Genomic DNA, 15,446 nt, shown 5'->3' on the forward strand with positions numbered 1-15,446 from the left:
TCTCTACAGTATGATGCAAAGTGATCCACCTCTGGATGTAATCCCTCAGTGTTTCACTCGACTTTTGTACACAAACTTGCAGCTCAGTCAATCCGGCAGGTCGCTTGCAAGTTCCCTCAAACGTCCTGACGAACACTCGAGAAAGATCTTCCCAGGTGTAAATGCTGCTAGGAGCTAACTGATTCAACCACGCCCTGGCCGAACCCTCTAGCATAAGTGGCAAATGTTTCATGGCCACCTCATCATTACCGCCACCAATCTGAACAGCCACTCGGTAGTCTTCGAGCCAAGTTTCAGGCTTAGACTCTCCGGTGAACTTACTCACCCCGGTCGCCAACCTGAAGTTGGGGGGTATCACTGCGGCTCTGATCGCTCTGCTAAAACATTCTGGACCTGAAACATGGACTCGGCTGCTTGTGGGCACATCTCTGTCATGACCACCTCTATGAGCTCTGTTTCGGTCGACCAAACATTGCACGATGATGGATCTCGCGTCAAAGCCTGGCTCTCTGGGGTCGACTGGAGCTCCCCGCCCAACACTGAGCTGGCGTCTGTCATCTTGCTGCCGATGGGCGTTAGACCCACTTCTCGGAGGAGGAGTGGGCACTCGATGCCTGTCATCACGATCAAATCGATCATCATAGTGGTCCCGCCGGCCTTCATGTCACATGCGCCTCAGAGGCGACCTTGGACTGTGAGCCGACTGAACAGTATTCGCAGCGACGGATCGACTGTGAATCCTGTTGCGCGACTGTGACACAGCTGAATTCTGATCTCCTGCCGCCCGGAGCAAATCTCTGATCTACATCAAGCCTCTTCCAGCCTCTGACTGAGAGGGCTGAATTGACTCCACTATGCAGGCTACAGCTGCCAAATTCTGAATTGGGGGTCGATATACCTGAGTTGGTTGCGGAAAGAGATGACGTCCGTTGGAGTTGGTCACTCATTGACGCGCACGCTCGTCGAGTGCTCGCTGGAGGTTCTCCAGTCGAGTGCGTTCAGCCAGGTTGGCTAAACGCGCCTCTTCCAGGGCACGAGCCTCAGGAGTTTCTCCTGCAATGGGAGTATGCAGGGCATCCATGTTCCGGCGGCGAAGTTCTTCCCTCTGCTGGGAAGTGAGCGGCTCGGGTTGGTACTCTTCATGGGCTTGAGCAGGGTCGTCCTCGTCGTCCATCCCGTCGCCGCGGGGGAAACCGGGAGGACTACGGGGCCCGTTGACCATCAGGACCTCCGCCGCTGGATCACTGCTATCGCACTCGGATGCAGTCTCTACGGAGCCAGTCGACAGGTCGAACAGGCCGTAGAGAGATTCATCGGGCTCAATCTCCGCGACTTGGGTGGTGGCCGATTGGCGAGCCACTGCGTGTCTCACCCATCGCTGGAGCCTCGGCCGACTGGAGCGCTTGCGCTGGCGGGAGACAGGGAGGGAGGACGGCGCAGGAGTCGACCGGTATGGGGTCGACGGCTGCCGCAGCAAGATGACGCGGACACACGCCCGAAAGTGCGTCGCCCTGCGGATGGGGAGCGCATCGATGTCGAGTGGTGCCTCCTGGAGCCAAGCGGAGTCGTCGGCAATGAAAGTGAGCGCACCGAGATGGATCTCGTGGCCCTCGACCAGAGCTCCGCCGGAAACCATGATGAAGGCGATCTGACAAATTGTAACTTCTCCAAAAAAGTCGCTAAGACACCTGCCCCACGGTGGGCGCCAACTGTCGTGGTTCTAAGTCTGACAGTAGAATGGGGGTAGGTATGGAGAGGCAAGATCCTAGCTATGGAGTAGTGGTACACACGAGTGTTTAGCGAGTTCAGGCCCTTCTCGGAGGAAGTAACAGCCCTACGTCTCGGAGCCCGGAGGCGGTCGACTGATTTCTGTGTATATCAGTTATAGGGGTGCGAACCCTTCTACCAGTGGAGGGGGGTGGCTTATATAGAGGACGCCAGGACCCCAGCCATCCCACGTAGCAGAGGATTAAAGTACATTAAGGCCGGGCGTTACTGGTAACGCCCTACTTAAAGTGTCATCATGACCATTAAGACTACTTAATTACAGACCGTTTGGATGCAGAGTAGATCCTGAACTCCTGATGGTCGAGTGGGTCTTGATGGTCGAGTGTCTTCAGGTTTGTCGAGTGTCTTCTAGCCGGTCGAGTGGAATCTCTCTTGGTCGACTGGAAGGTAACTTCGTCTAAGGATGTCCTTGGGCATGGTATCCTAGATAGGTCTATGACCCTACCCTAGGTACATATCCTCATCAATACCTCATTCCTTATATAAAGAAATTATGCATGATATTGCACCTGCTGAGATAGAAGAAATAGATGTTACAATTAAGCTTGCTAATAGAGACACTGTTTCACCAGTTGGGATTGTTAGAGATGTTGAAGTCTTGTGTGGGGAAGTTAAATATCCTACTGATTTTCTTGTTCTTGGTTCCCCACAAGATAGCTTTTGTCCCATTATATTTGGTAGACCCTTCTTGAATATTGTTAATGCTAGGATAGATTGCGAAAAAGATATTGTTACGATTGGTTTGGGAGATATGTCTCATGAGTTTTATTTTGCTAAGTTCCGTAGACAACCCCATGATAAAGAATTGCCTAGTAAGGATGAAATTATTGGTCTTGCTTCTATTTTCGTGCCTCCTAATGATCCTTTAGAATAGTATTTGCTAGACCATGAAAATGATATGTTCATGAATGAAAGAAGGGAAATAGATGAAGTATTCTTTAAACATGGACCTATTTTGAAACACAACTTACCTGTTGAAATTCTAGGGGATCCTCCACCACCCGAGGGTGATTCCATGTTCGAGCTTAAACCATTATCTGATACTCTTAAATATGCTTATCTTGATAAAAAGAAGATATATCATGTTATTATTAGTGCTAACCTTTTAGAGCGGGAAGAGGAGAGGTTATTGAAAACTCTGAAGAAGCATCGTTCTCCTATTGGATATACTCTTGATGATCTTAAGGGCATTATTCCCACTCTATGTCAACACAAAATAAAATTGGAGAAATATGCCAAACCAGTTATTGATAACCAACAATGGTTAAATCCTAAGATGAAAGAAGTGGTAACAAAGGAAATAATAAAGCTCCTAGAGGCAGGTATAATTTATCTCGTTGCTAATAGTCAGTGGGTAAGTCATGTCCATTGTGTCCCTAAGAAGGGAGGTATTACTGTCATTCCTAATGATAAAAATGAAATGATCCCACAAAGAATTGTTACAGGTTATAGGATGGTAATTGATTTCCGCAAATTAAATAAAGCTACTAAAAAGGATCATTGTCATTTACCTTTTATTGATAAAATGCTAGAATGATTATCCAAACATACACATTTTTTCTTTCTAGACAGTTACTCTGGCTTCTCTCAAATACCTGTGTCAGCAGAGGATCAAGAAAATACCACTTTTACTTGCCCTTTCGGTACTTTTGCTTATAGACGTATGCCTTTTGGTCTATGTAATGCACCTGCTACCTTTCAAAGATGCATGATGGTTATATTCTCTGACTTTTGTGAAAAGATTTGTGAGGTTTTCATGGATGATTTCTCCGTTTATAGATCTTCTTTTGATGATTTCTTGAGCATCCTTGATCGAGTTCTACAGAGATGCGAAGACACTAGTCTTGTCTTGAATTGGGAGAAGTGCCACTTTATGGTTAATGAAGGCATTGTCTTGGAGCATAAAATTTCTGAAAGAGGTATTGAAGTTGATAAAGCTAAAGTTGATGCTATTGAAAAGATGTCGTGTCCCAAGGACATTAAAGGTATAACAAGTTTTCTTGGTCATGCCGGTTTTTATAGGAGGTTCATTAAGGACTTCTCTAAAATTTCTAGGCCTCTGACTAATCTCTTACAAAAAGACATTCCTTTTGTCTTCGATGATGATTGTGTAGAAGCATTTGAAATACTTAAGAAAGCTTTGATTTCTGCACCTATTGTTCAGCCACCTGATTGGAATTTACCCTTTGAAATTATGTGTGATGCTAGTGATTATGATGTAGGTGTTGTTCTAGGACAGAGAGTTGATAAGAAACTAAATGTTATTCAATATGCTAGAAAAACTCTAGACGGTGCCCAAAGAAATTATGCTACTACTGAAAAATAATTTTTAGCAGTTGTATTTGCTTGTGATAAGTTCAGACCTTATATTGTTGATTCTAAAGTAACTATTCACACTGATCTTGCTGCTATTAAATATCTTATGGAAAATAAATATGCTAAACCTAGACTTATTAGATGGGTTCTCTTGCTACAAGAATTTGATTTGCATATTATTGACAGAAAGGGAGCTGAGAATCCCGTTGCAGACAACTTGTCTAGGTTAGAGAATATTCTTGATGACCCACTACCTATTGATGATAGCTTTCCTGATGAACAATTAGATGTCATAAATGCTTCTCGCACTGCTCCACGGTATGTTGATTATGCTAATTACATTGTTGCTAAATTCATACCACCTAGTTTCACATACCAGCAAAAGAAAAAGGTTTTCTATGATTTAAGACATTACTTCTGGGATGACCCACACCTTTATAAAGGAGTAGATGGTGCTATTAGATGTTGTGTACCTGAGCATGAACCGGAATAGATCCTACGCAAGTGTCACTCCGAGGTATATGGAGGACACCACGCTGGAGATAGAACTGCACATAAGGTATTGCAATTTGGTTTTTATTAGCCTACTCTCTTCAAGGATGCCCGTAAGTTTGTCTTGTCTTGTGATCAATGTCAAAGAATTGGTAATATTAGTAGACGTCAAGAAATGCCTATGAATTATTCTCTTATTATTGAACCATTTGATGTTTGGGGCTTTGATTATATGGGACCGTTCCCTTCCTCTAATGGGTATACACATATTTTAGTTGCTATTGATTACGTTACTAAGTGGGTAGAAGCTATTCCAACTAGTAGTGCTGATCATAACACCTCTATTAAGATGCTTGAAGAAGTTATTTTTCTGAGGTTTGGAGTCCCTAGATACTTAATGACTGATGGTGGTTCACATTTTATTCATGGTGCTTTCCGTAAAATGCTTGCTAAGTATGATATTAATCATAGGATTGCATCTCCTTATCACCCACAGTCTAGTGGTCAAGTAGAACTGAGTAATAGAGAGATCAAATTAATTTTGCAAAAGACTGTTAATAGATCTAGAAAGAATTGGTCCAAGAAACTTGATGATGCATTATGGGCTTATAGAACTGCATATAAAAATCCTATGGGTATGTCTCCATATAAAATGGTCTATGGAAAAGCATGTCACTTACCTCTCAAACTAGAACATAAGGCATATTGGGCCATCAAAGGGCTCAACTATGATTTCAAACTTGCCGGTGAGAACAGGTTATTTTAAATTAGCTCACTTGATGAATGGAGAACCCAAGCCTATGAAAATGCAAAATTGTTTAAAGAAAAAGTTAAAAGATGGCATGACAAAAGGATACAAAAGCATGAGTTTAATGTAGGTGATTATGTGTTGCTCTTCAACTCTCATATAAGATTTTTTATAGGAAAACTTCTCTCTAAATGGGAAGGCCCTTACGTTATCGAGGAGGTCTATCGTTCGAGTGCCATAAAAATAAACAACTTTGAAGGCACAAATACGAAGGTGGTGAACGGTCAAAGGATCAAACATTATATCTCAGGTAATCCCATAAATGTTGAAACTAATGTTATTGAAACCATAACCCTGGAGGACTACATAAGGGACACTTTCCAGAATGTTTCAGACTCCAAAAAGGAATAGGTATGTGGTACGGTAAGTAAACCGACTCCAAAATAGTTCTAATAGAAATTTTTCTCCGTTTTGGAATATTTAAGAAAATAGGAAAATAAGAAGTAGCGGGAAAGACACGAGGCGTCCACGAGGGTGGAGGGCGCGCCCTACCCCCCTGGGCACGCCCCCCTGTCTCGTGGGCACCTTGTGTGCTCTCCGACAAGTGGCAATATAAAGTGACGTTCTTTTGCATTAAGATTTCGTGCATCCAACCATAAAAGCACATGAAAACCTCTGCTTCCCTCTGCAAAGGGCCTATCTTTTACTTTTTGTATTATACATTATGCAAGAGTCATGGTGATCTTCACCTTTCCCTTTTATATTTTATCCTTTGCCAAGCACCTCGTGTTGGAAAGATCCTGATATATATATCCAATTGGATGTAAGTTAGCATGAACTATTATTCTTACCCTTGAGGTAAAATGTTGGGAGGCAACACTATAAGCCTCTATCTTTCTCTGTGTCCGATTAAAACTTCGTACCCATAAGTATTGCGTGAGTGTTAGCAATTGTAAAATACTAAATGATAATTGAGTATGTGGACTTGCTGAAAAGCTCTTATGTTGACTCTTTTTGCTGTTATGATAAATTGCAATTGCTTCAATGACCGAGATTGTAGTTTCTTAGTTCTCAATGAAGTTTCTGATTCATACTTGACATTGTGAATGGATTGTTACTTGAGCGTAAGAAATCATAGGACAATATAAAGATGACCATTGTCAAAATCATTTATCTAATGAGTCACCCTCTCTAGGAATTGATCCACCACATGAAGATGTTGAACATGGATACTATGATGAGGATGATGATAGTGACTATGATCTTGATGATGCAATGAGACACTTTGGTCTTATGGCAAATCTTCGGGGATACATGGTAGGAGGAAAGGAATGGGTCCTTGATAGTGGATGTACCGGTCACATGACCGGAGATAAAGATATGTTTCGTGAGCTTGCTGAAAATGACGGCCCTCGAAAGTACGTCATTTTTGGTGATAACTCAAAGGGTAAGGTGGTTGGCCTCGGCAAGGTGGCCATCTCAGATGATAGCTCCATACAAAATGTCATGCTCGTTGAATCTCTTGGCTATAATCTGCTTTCTGTTTCTAGACTAGCTGACTTTGGTTTCAGTGTCCTATTTACCAAAGTAGATTGCCAAGTGTTCCGTAGAGATAATCATAAAATGGTCTTTACCGGTATACGTAAAGGTGATCTATACATTGTTAATTTCACTAAAAAAGGCTCAACCTAGAACTTGCTTAATTGCTAAATCTTCTAAAGGCTGGTTGTGGCATAGGCGGTTAGGTCATGTGGGCATGCGAAACCTTGACAAGCTTATTAAAGGTGATCATATCCTTGGTGTTAAAGATGTCATATTTGATAAGGATAGACTTTGCAGCGCTTGCCAAGCAGGAAAATAGGTTGGAGGAAGCCACCCCGTGAAGAACATCATGACCACAAGGAGACCGCTCGAGCTACTTCACATGGATCTTTTCGGTCCCAATGCTTACAAAAGTCTCAGTGGAAACTCATTTGGTCTAGTTATAGTTGATGATTTTTCAAGATTTACGTGGGTGTTCTTTCTTGATGATAAATCGCAGGTCCAAAAGATCTTTAAAAACTTCGCTAAGAAGGCCCAAAATCAATTTGAAGTGAAGATCAAGAAGGTTCGCAGCTACAACGGAACGGAGTTCAAGAACGCCAATGTGGACACCTTTCTTGACGAAGAAGGGATTTCACATGAGTTCTCAGCTACGTACACACCTCAACAAAATGGAGTTGTTGAGAGGAAGAATCGGACGCTCATCGAAATGGCAAGAACGATGCTTGATGAGTACAAGACGCCAAAGCACTTTTGGGCAGAAGCGGTTGAGACAGCTTGTCATACGACAAATCGCTTGTATCTTCACAAGCTACTCGACAAGACGGCATATGAGCTCCTCATTGGTAACAAACCCCAAGTTGGATACTTTCGAGTATTCAGCTCAAAGTCGTCGTTCTAAATTTGCTCCTAAATCTCATGAAGGTTTCCTACTTGGTTACGGCTCAAACTCTCACACTTACCGTGTCTACAACAACTTCACCTGAAAGGTTGAAGAGACAGTAGATGTGATGTTTGATGAATCTAACGGCTCGCAAGTAGAGCAATTGCCAATTGATGTAGGAGATAAAGATCCTTCAGAAGCAATCCAAGAATTATCTATTGGCAAGGTTCGTCCAACGGACGTGAAGGAGAGTACCTCGTCCGTCCAAGTGGAAGCTTCTACCTCACGACAAGGTGAACCAAGAGTTGATATGGAAGCATCCACAAGTGGGGCACACTAAGATGAAGAAAACGAGGAAGTACACCAAGATGAACCTCATCAACCTCCTTCTCCACCACGACAAGAGAACGACAACGTCAACAATGATGAAGGCCAAGAAGAAGAACGAGATGATGAAGAAGATGTTCCACCCCGATCAAAGCAAAAGCTCTCACGAGTTCGAGCAAGAATTGCTAGAGACCATCCCGTCGAGAAAATCTACAATGATATCCAAACCGGGAGAATCACTCACTCTAAACCTCGTTTGGCTAATTTTTGTGAACATTATTCATTCATCTCTAGCATTGAACCCATGAAGGTTTAAGAAGCATTTGAAGATCCGTATTGGATAAACGCCATGCATGAAGAACTACACAACTTTGAGAGAAACCAAGTGTGGACATTGGTCGAGAAGCCCGACAACAACCATAACATCATCGGTACCAAATGGGTGTTTCGCAACAAGCAAGATGGAGATGGACAGGTAGTTTGCAAAAAAGCACGTCTCATCGCCCAAGGCTACACTCAAGTCTAAGGTATGGACTATGGTGAGACATATGCCCTCGTTGCTACACTTGAGTCCATTCGCATCTTATTTGCCTACGCTAATCACCATGATATCACTTTATACCAAATGGACATTAAAAGTGCTTTTCTAAATGGTGAAATTGAGGAGGAAGTTTATGTTAAACAACCTCCCAGGTTTGTTAATCCTAAGAAACCCAATCATGTTTACAAGCTTCACAAAGCTCTTTATGGTCTTAAGCAAGCTCCTAGAGCGTGGTATAAATGCTTGACCAAGCTTCTTGTTGAAAAAGGCTTTGAGATTGGAAAATTTGATTCTACTATTTTCACTAAAAGGGTTAATGGAGAATTATTTGTGTGCCAAATCTATGTTCATGATATTATATTTGGATCTATAACCCTCATTTTAGTGAGAAGTTTGGGAAGCTTATGTCGGAGAAGTTTGAATTGTCTATGATGAGTGAACTCAAGTTCTTTCTTGGTTTGCAAATCAAGCAAACTAAGGAAGGTACCTTTGTCTCTCAAACGAAGTATACCAAGGACTTGTTCAAGAAGTTCAATATGCAAGAATGTAAAGTTATGAGTACACCCATGCCTACTAGTGGACATCTTGACTTGACCAAAGATGGTGAACCCGTTGATCAAAAGGTTTAGCGCTCTATGATTGGTTCATTATTCTATCTATGTGCCTATCGTCCCGATATTATGCTAAGTGTGTGCATGTGTGCACGATATCAAGCGTCCCCTAAATAATGTCATCTTAAGGCCGTGAAAAGGATAGTGAGATACCTAATACATACACCATATTTTTGGCATTTGGTATCCAAAGAGATCCTCTTTTAATCTTGTTGGCTACTCCGACTCGGACTATGCCAGTCACAAGGTTGATAGAAAGTCCACTTCGGGTACTTGTCAATTTCTTGGTAGATCTCTTGTGTCTTGGTCCTCCAAGAAACAAAAATTGGTATCCTTATCCACCGCCAAAGCGGAATACATTGCCGCCGGTTCATGTTGTGCTCAATTGCTTTGGATGACCTAAACTCTTAGAGATTATGGGATATATGTGAAACATGTTCCTTTGCTTTGTGACAATGAAAGTGCTATTAAGATTGCTCACAATCCCATGCAACATTCTCGAACTAAGCACATCGAAGTTCGTCATCATTTCATTCGAGATCATGTTGCCAAGGGTGATATCAACCTTAAGCATGTTTGCACCGACAAGCAATTGGCGGATATATTCACTAAACCACTTGATGAGAAAGTGTTTTGCAGGTTGAGAGGTGAATTGAACATCATTGATGCCTCAAACTTGGAGTAGGAACTCTATTTGGATACATGCAAGACATGAGCCTATGACTAATCCTTGATATTTCTCTTATGATGATAATCACATATATTGGATATATTTGCACCCTTGCATGTCATCTAATCCTTGTAGATACTTGGATGGATCTAAATCTATGAGATTGCAACTCACTCACATCTTGAGCAATCTCTACATCACCAAGTCTCTAGTTTACGGTTGTTGAAGACAATGAAGCATGAAACCCTTCAAACATATCCTTTGACAAATTCCTAAGTCAAATTTCATGATTGTCATTTTGGATACACAAGTGCTATTCCTTGCAAGGCTAACTCATGTAGGTAGATGAACTTCAATTACAAGTGGTGCTCCAAATGAACTACATCAACATTGAGCATCCCACAAGTTCAACTACATGATCAAGATCATCATCACCACCCAAGGTATGTCATTCCATCTTAGAGAAGCTTTACCCCAAGATATGGGTCAAAGCAACTCAACAAGATGTGAATACATCAAGATGCTTAAACAAAAAATGGCAACCCCATTTTTTAGCTTAAACGATGAGTATGACCTATGATCAAGTGTCTTCACTTGACAACTAAGTCAATATACTCTAACATAGGTGACTTTGTCGCCGACCAATTCTAGATGAAGTTATCTAGTGTATCTCCTTGTTCTTGCATTTTGTCTCATGCATATTTGTTCCTGCATTTTGTCTCATGCATATTTGTTCCCCTTTCAAAAAAAAGTTCATCTAGATTTCTTCTCTTTTGTTTCTGTTCTGCATTTCTCTGCATTTAATTCCTTGCAAATCCTTGTGAGATCCTATTCGCTTAGTGAGCTGAGGTGACTAGTGCCTTCTCTCTATGATGAACTTGGCCAAACCAATTTTCCTCTTTCGGACAAACCAAAACTTTTCGGTGCCACCGAAGGAATCAACTCGGTGTAGCCGATTTCAATGCTGAGAAACCACCTTGTCACTTGCATCTTGCACATTTTGTTCTAGCTCCACTCGATGATTCTTATCCTCTACCAGCATCATATTCTATATGCTGCGTTGCTCTGTGACTCAAGGACCAAACCTATTTGCATCACCGTCCATAAGAACCATTCTTGGAAATTGATGTTAAAGGGGGGGGGGAGAGAGAGTTCACATCAAAGCTTAATCACTCCAACAGGGGGAGAGAGCAACAGGGGGAGAAAGATATTCTTTTCAAAAGAGAGACCCCAGTTGCTTGGTATTCAAAGAGGAGAGAATTTACATGTCTTTAGAGGGGAAAGACATGTTCATGTTGTTTATATGTTTACTTTGCTTTTCTCTGATTTTCTTTTCCCTATCTTCTCCCAATATCCATTATAAGATTCAGGGGGAGCAAGATATCTAAGGGAAGGAAATCTTCAAATTCACTGCATATCTTTACCTTTGTGGACATGTCGACACTCAAATAGAGTACCTAGTACTCACTCTATACATGTCATTCCAAATATTGGTACTCTTGTGGTTTACTGCTCTTGCTCTGTTTGGTAGATGTTTTTGTGTTGTATAACCTTGTTTACTCAGGTTCATCTCTTCCAAAGCTAGCTCAAGACCACAAGGTAAGTATATGCATCACACTCATGTGCATGAGGATCTCTTGCTAATGTACATATTGTTTGCAAGAAGGACTCATGAACATGAAGATACATTTCTCATACTCACATCATTTACTCTGATGCATATAGCCAAGATACATGTAACTCATTGCTTTCTCTGTCATGACTATGCACTCACATGATCTTATGTTCCATATTTACATGATTGCATACATGTAGGAGTAGCCTATGCATGTTACATGTCCTTCCAAAGCTTTACTTGTCTTTCACTATATCTTTATCTAAAGCTTTGATGTATGTTGTCATCAATTACCAAAAAGGGGGAGATTGAAAGCACAAGTGCTCCCTGAGTGATTTTGGTAATTAATGTCAACATATCTATTGTTGGACTAACACTTTTATCTAGTATATTTGATATAAGTCCAACAGTGGAGTGGCATGGACAAGAGGATGTGGAACCCCTTCAAGATGCTAAGGACAAAGGATTGGCTCAAGCTCTAAAGCTCAGGACTCTACATTTTCTATTTTAGTGATCCAAGATCACATTGAGTCGATAGGAAAGCCAATACTATTAAAAGGGGATGAGGTGTTGCTTAATGGCTTGCTTGCTCAAAATGCTTAGTGATATGCTCCAAAGCCCTCAACCACTTTCTCATATCCACATATGTCTCAAACCAAAAGTCAAACTCGGCCCCACCGATTTGATCCATCCGGCGCCACCGAGTTCACTTGACATAGCCACTTCTAGAAACCCTAATCAATTCGGTCTCACCGATGGGATCTCGGTCCCACCGAGATGGGCTTGCAAACTCTCTGTTGCCTATTACAATAATTTCGGTCCCACCGAGATGATGTAATCGGTCCCACTAAGTTTGCTTGACCAACTCTCTGTTTCTCTTATTACCCAAATCAGTCCAACCAAGTTTGTGTAATCGGTCAAACAGAGATGAGGTTCTACCCTAACCCTTGCACATTGGTCCCACCGAGTTGATCATATCGGTCCCACCGAAATTCCTGACGGTCACATTATGAACTAAATCGGTTCGACCGAGTTTTCTGATTCGGTCCCACCGAGTTTGGTAAATTGTGTGTGACGGTTATATTTTGTGTGGAGGCTATATATACCCCTCCACCCACTCCTCATTCGTGAGGAAGCCATCAGAACGTGCCTACACTTTCACTACTCATTTTCTGAGAGAGAACCACCTACTCATGTGTTGAGATCAAGATATTCCAATCCAACCATTTGAATCTTGATCTCTAGCCTTCCCCAAGTTGCTTTCCACTCAAATCATCTTTCCACCAAATCCAATCCTATGAGAGAGAGTTAGTGTTGGGGAGACTATCATTTGAATCACAAAAGCAAGAAGTTCATCATCAACACACCATCTATTACCTTTTGGAGAGTGGTGTATCCTAGATTGGTTAGGTCTCACTTGGGAGCCTTCGAAAAGATTGTGGAGTTGAACCAAGGAGTTTGTAAGGGCAAGGAGATCGCCTACTTCGTGAAGATCCACCCTAGTCAGGCAAGTCCTTCGTGGGCGATGGCCATGGTGGGATAGACAAGGTTGCTTCTTGGTGGACCCTTCGTGGGTGGAGCCCTCCGTGGACTCGTGCAGCCGTTACCCTTCATGGGTTGAAGTCTCCATCAACGTGGATGTATGATAGCACCACCTATCGGAACCACGCCAGAAAATATGTGTTTCCAATTGCGTTTGCACACTCCAATCCCATCCCTTTACTTTCTTGCAAGTTGCATGCTTTACTTTCCGCTGCTCATATACTCTTTGCATGCTTGCTTGAATTGTAATGTGTTTGCTTGACATTGTGCTAATCTATTACCTCAACTTGAAAAACTTAAAAACTGCCACCTTTGTTTGTTGAGGGTCTAATCACCCCCCCCCCCTCTAGACACCTCTTCTCGATCCTTTCAATACGATATCATATTGTTGCATCATTGGATATATCATATAGTGCAATTGCTTTTTCACGTGCATATCTTGTGGTACTTATCTCATGTGTTTGGTTGAAGCTCAATAAGCATAGTGGAAAGGAATAAAAGAGCAAAGAAAAGCTTTTAATCAAGGAAAGAAAGATCATAAGCTTATAAGCAAAAGAGTGTTGAGCATGAAAAGAGATACTTGTGCATGAGGATACATGGAATAGGAAACATTTTGCTTTCATGCATATAGGTTGGTGCCAAGTGGTGAATCATGCCCAAGTGTGCAATCAAGCTAGTGCTCTCCTAGTGTTTGTGCAACACGAGCTTAGTCTTCGTTAGGCAATTTTGTATTGCTCATCCCTATAGTTGCACAAGCCCCATTATCCCATCGTGTGTGTTTCTTTATTTCCCTCCTCTATATTTGTGATCACTTTATTTGCATTTTGAGTCCTTTGGATTGATTTCAACATTTACATATCTTGGACTTCAATTTGCATGAATTTGTGCCACTTGTCCTAACCAAGCCACTCGATAAGCTTTACTTTGTAGGTGTGAGTGAACAAGTGAGGTACCAATTCCACTATTCTACATTGAGTGACATGGGATACATCATCAATATTGGGAAAAGGTAGCTTCTTATTGCTTATCTCATTTCTTACTCACCTTTGCTTGAGTCTTGTGATGGATAGGCAAAGCACATCATCTCCGGTCTACAACCATGATGACGAGTTTGATGCAATGAAGAAATTCATCGACGCCAAGATGGACAAGCACTTGGCGGAGCTCAAGATCCTCATCAACAACCGCAAGAGATCTTCCTCATCTTTGAGAAGATGCTCAAGTGCACATGCTTCTGAGCTACCATCTCCGACAAGTACACCCCGGCATCGACACTGACAAGACCAGAAGCTCAAGGCCATCAAGGACGTACCACAAGAATGGAAGAGAACCCTTTCAAGAGTGTGTTGGCTTCTCTACCAACCCCGTGCGCACGGGCATGCAACCCCCATGCACACAGCCTTCTACACCCCCGTGCACATGGGCTATACAGAACCACGACATCGACCCCAAGGTTGCGGCTTCTTCAACAACATTCACATCTTCGCCAACTGACTTCAAGGCATCTTCGCTTTCGGATGTACGGCATCTTCGGCTACTCCACGAGCTCAACTCCACTACCTCCACGAGCTACTTCGACTTTGATGATGACGTTGAGATTCCATCCTTTGGGACTCAGACCCCGAAGAGTACCTAGAGTGGGAGTGCAAGATGGACGACTACCTCAAGCTACATCAAGTTCCCTCCGAAGATCAAGTGAAGTGCGCCACAAGTACTTTCCACGACTACGCTTTAATATGGTGGCTTCACACACCTTTGAAGAGCTTCAACATGAGTTGGTCCAAGATGAAGAAAGCGATGCGGCGAGAATTTGTGCCTTCCATCTACACAGAACATCGTCTTCGCCAATTGGAGAACACCATACAAGGATTCAAGCTCCTCAACGAGTACTTCAAGAACATGAAGAAATCCTTGCGATGGGCTGGTGTGGACGACCCAATTTGGATGAAGTTCTACTTCACGCTGGGATTGAACAACAGCATCACCAAGACTCTCTTCATCAACAAATACGAGTCCCTCGATGACATGTACTTTGGTGCTCTCAAGGTGGAGCAAGAACGCGTGAAGGCCAAGTCTACTCGACCCCAAGCAGACTTCGTGACGACCACGCTCCAAGACGACGAGCATGAGGCTAGTACCACCGAGATGTCGAAGCCCAAGGAGCTCCAAGATGACATTCCCAAGTTCGACTTCATCGCCATCCCTCTTTGTGTCATTGGCGATGCCGAGTCTACTACGACTCTTTTTCAAGACGGTGCAGCAATGAGTACGACTATGGAGCAACTCAAGCTAGGCTCAAGATTAGGAGGCGAGCGACATGGTGGAGAGCAAGGATGATGCTTCCATCTTAGGAGGGGAGAGTGATGATGTG

Source organism: Triticum aestivum, chromosome 6B, assembly GCF_018294505.1.
Source record: "Triticum aestivum cultivar Chinese Spring chromosome 6B, IWGSC CS RefSeq v2.1, whole genome shotgun sequence".
Classification (NCBI taxonomy): Eukaryota; Viridiplantae; Streptophyta; class Magnoliopsida; order Poales; family Poaceae; genus Triticum; species Triticum aestivum.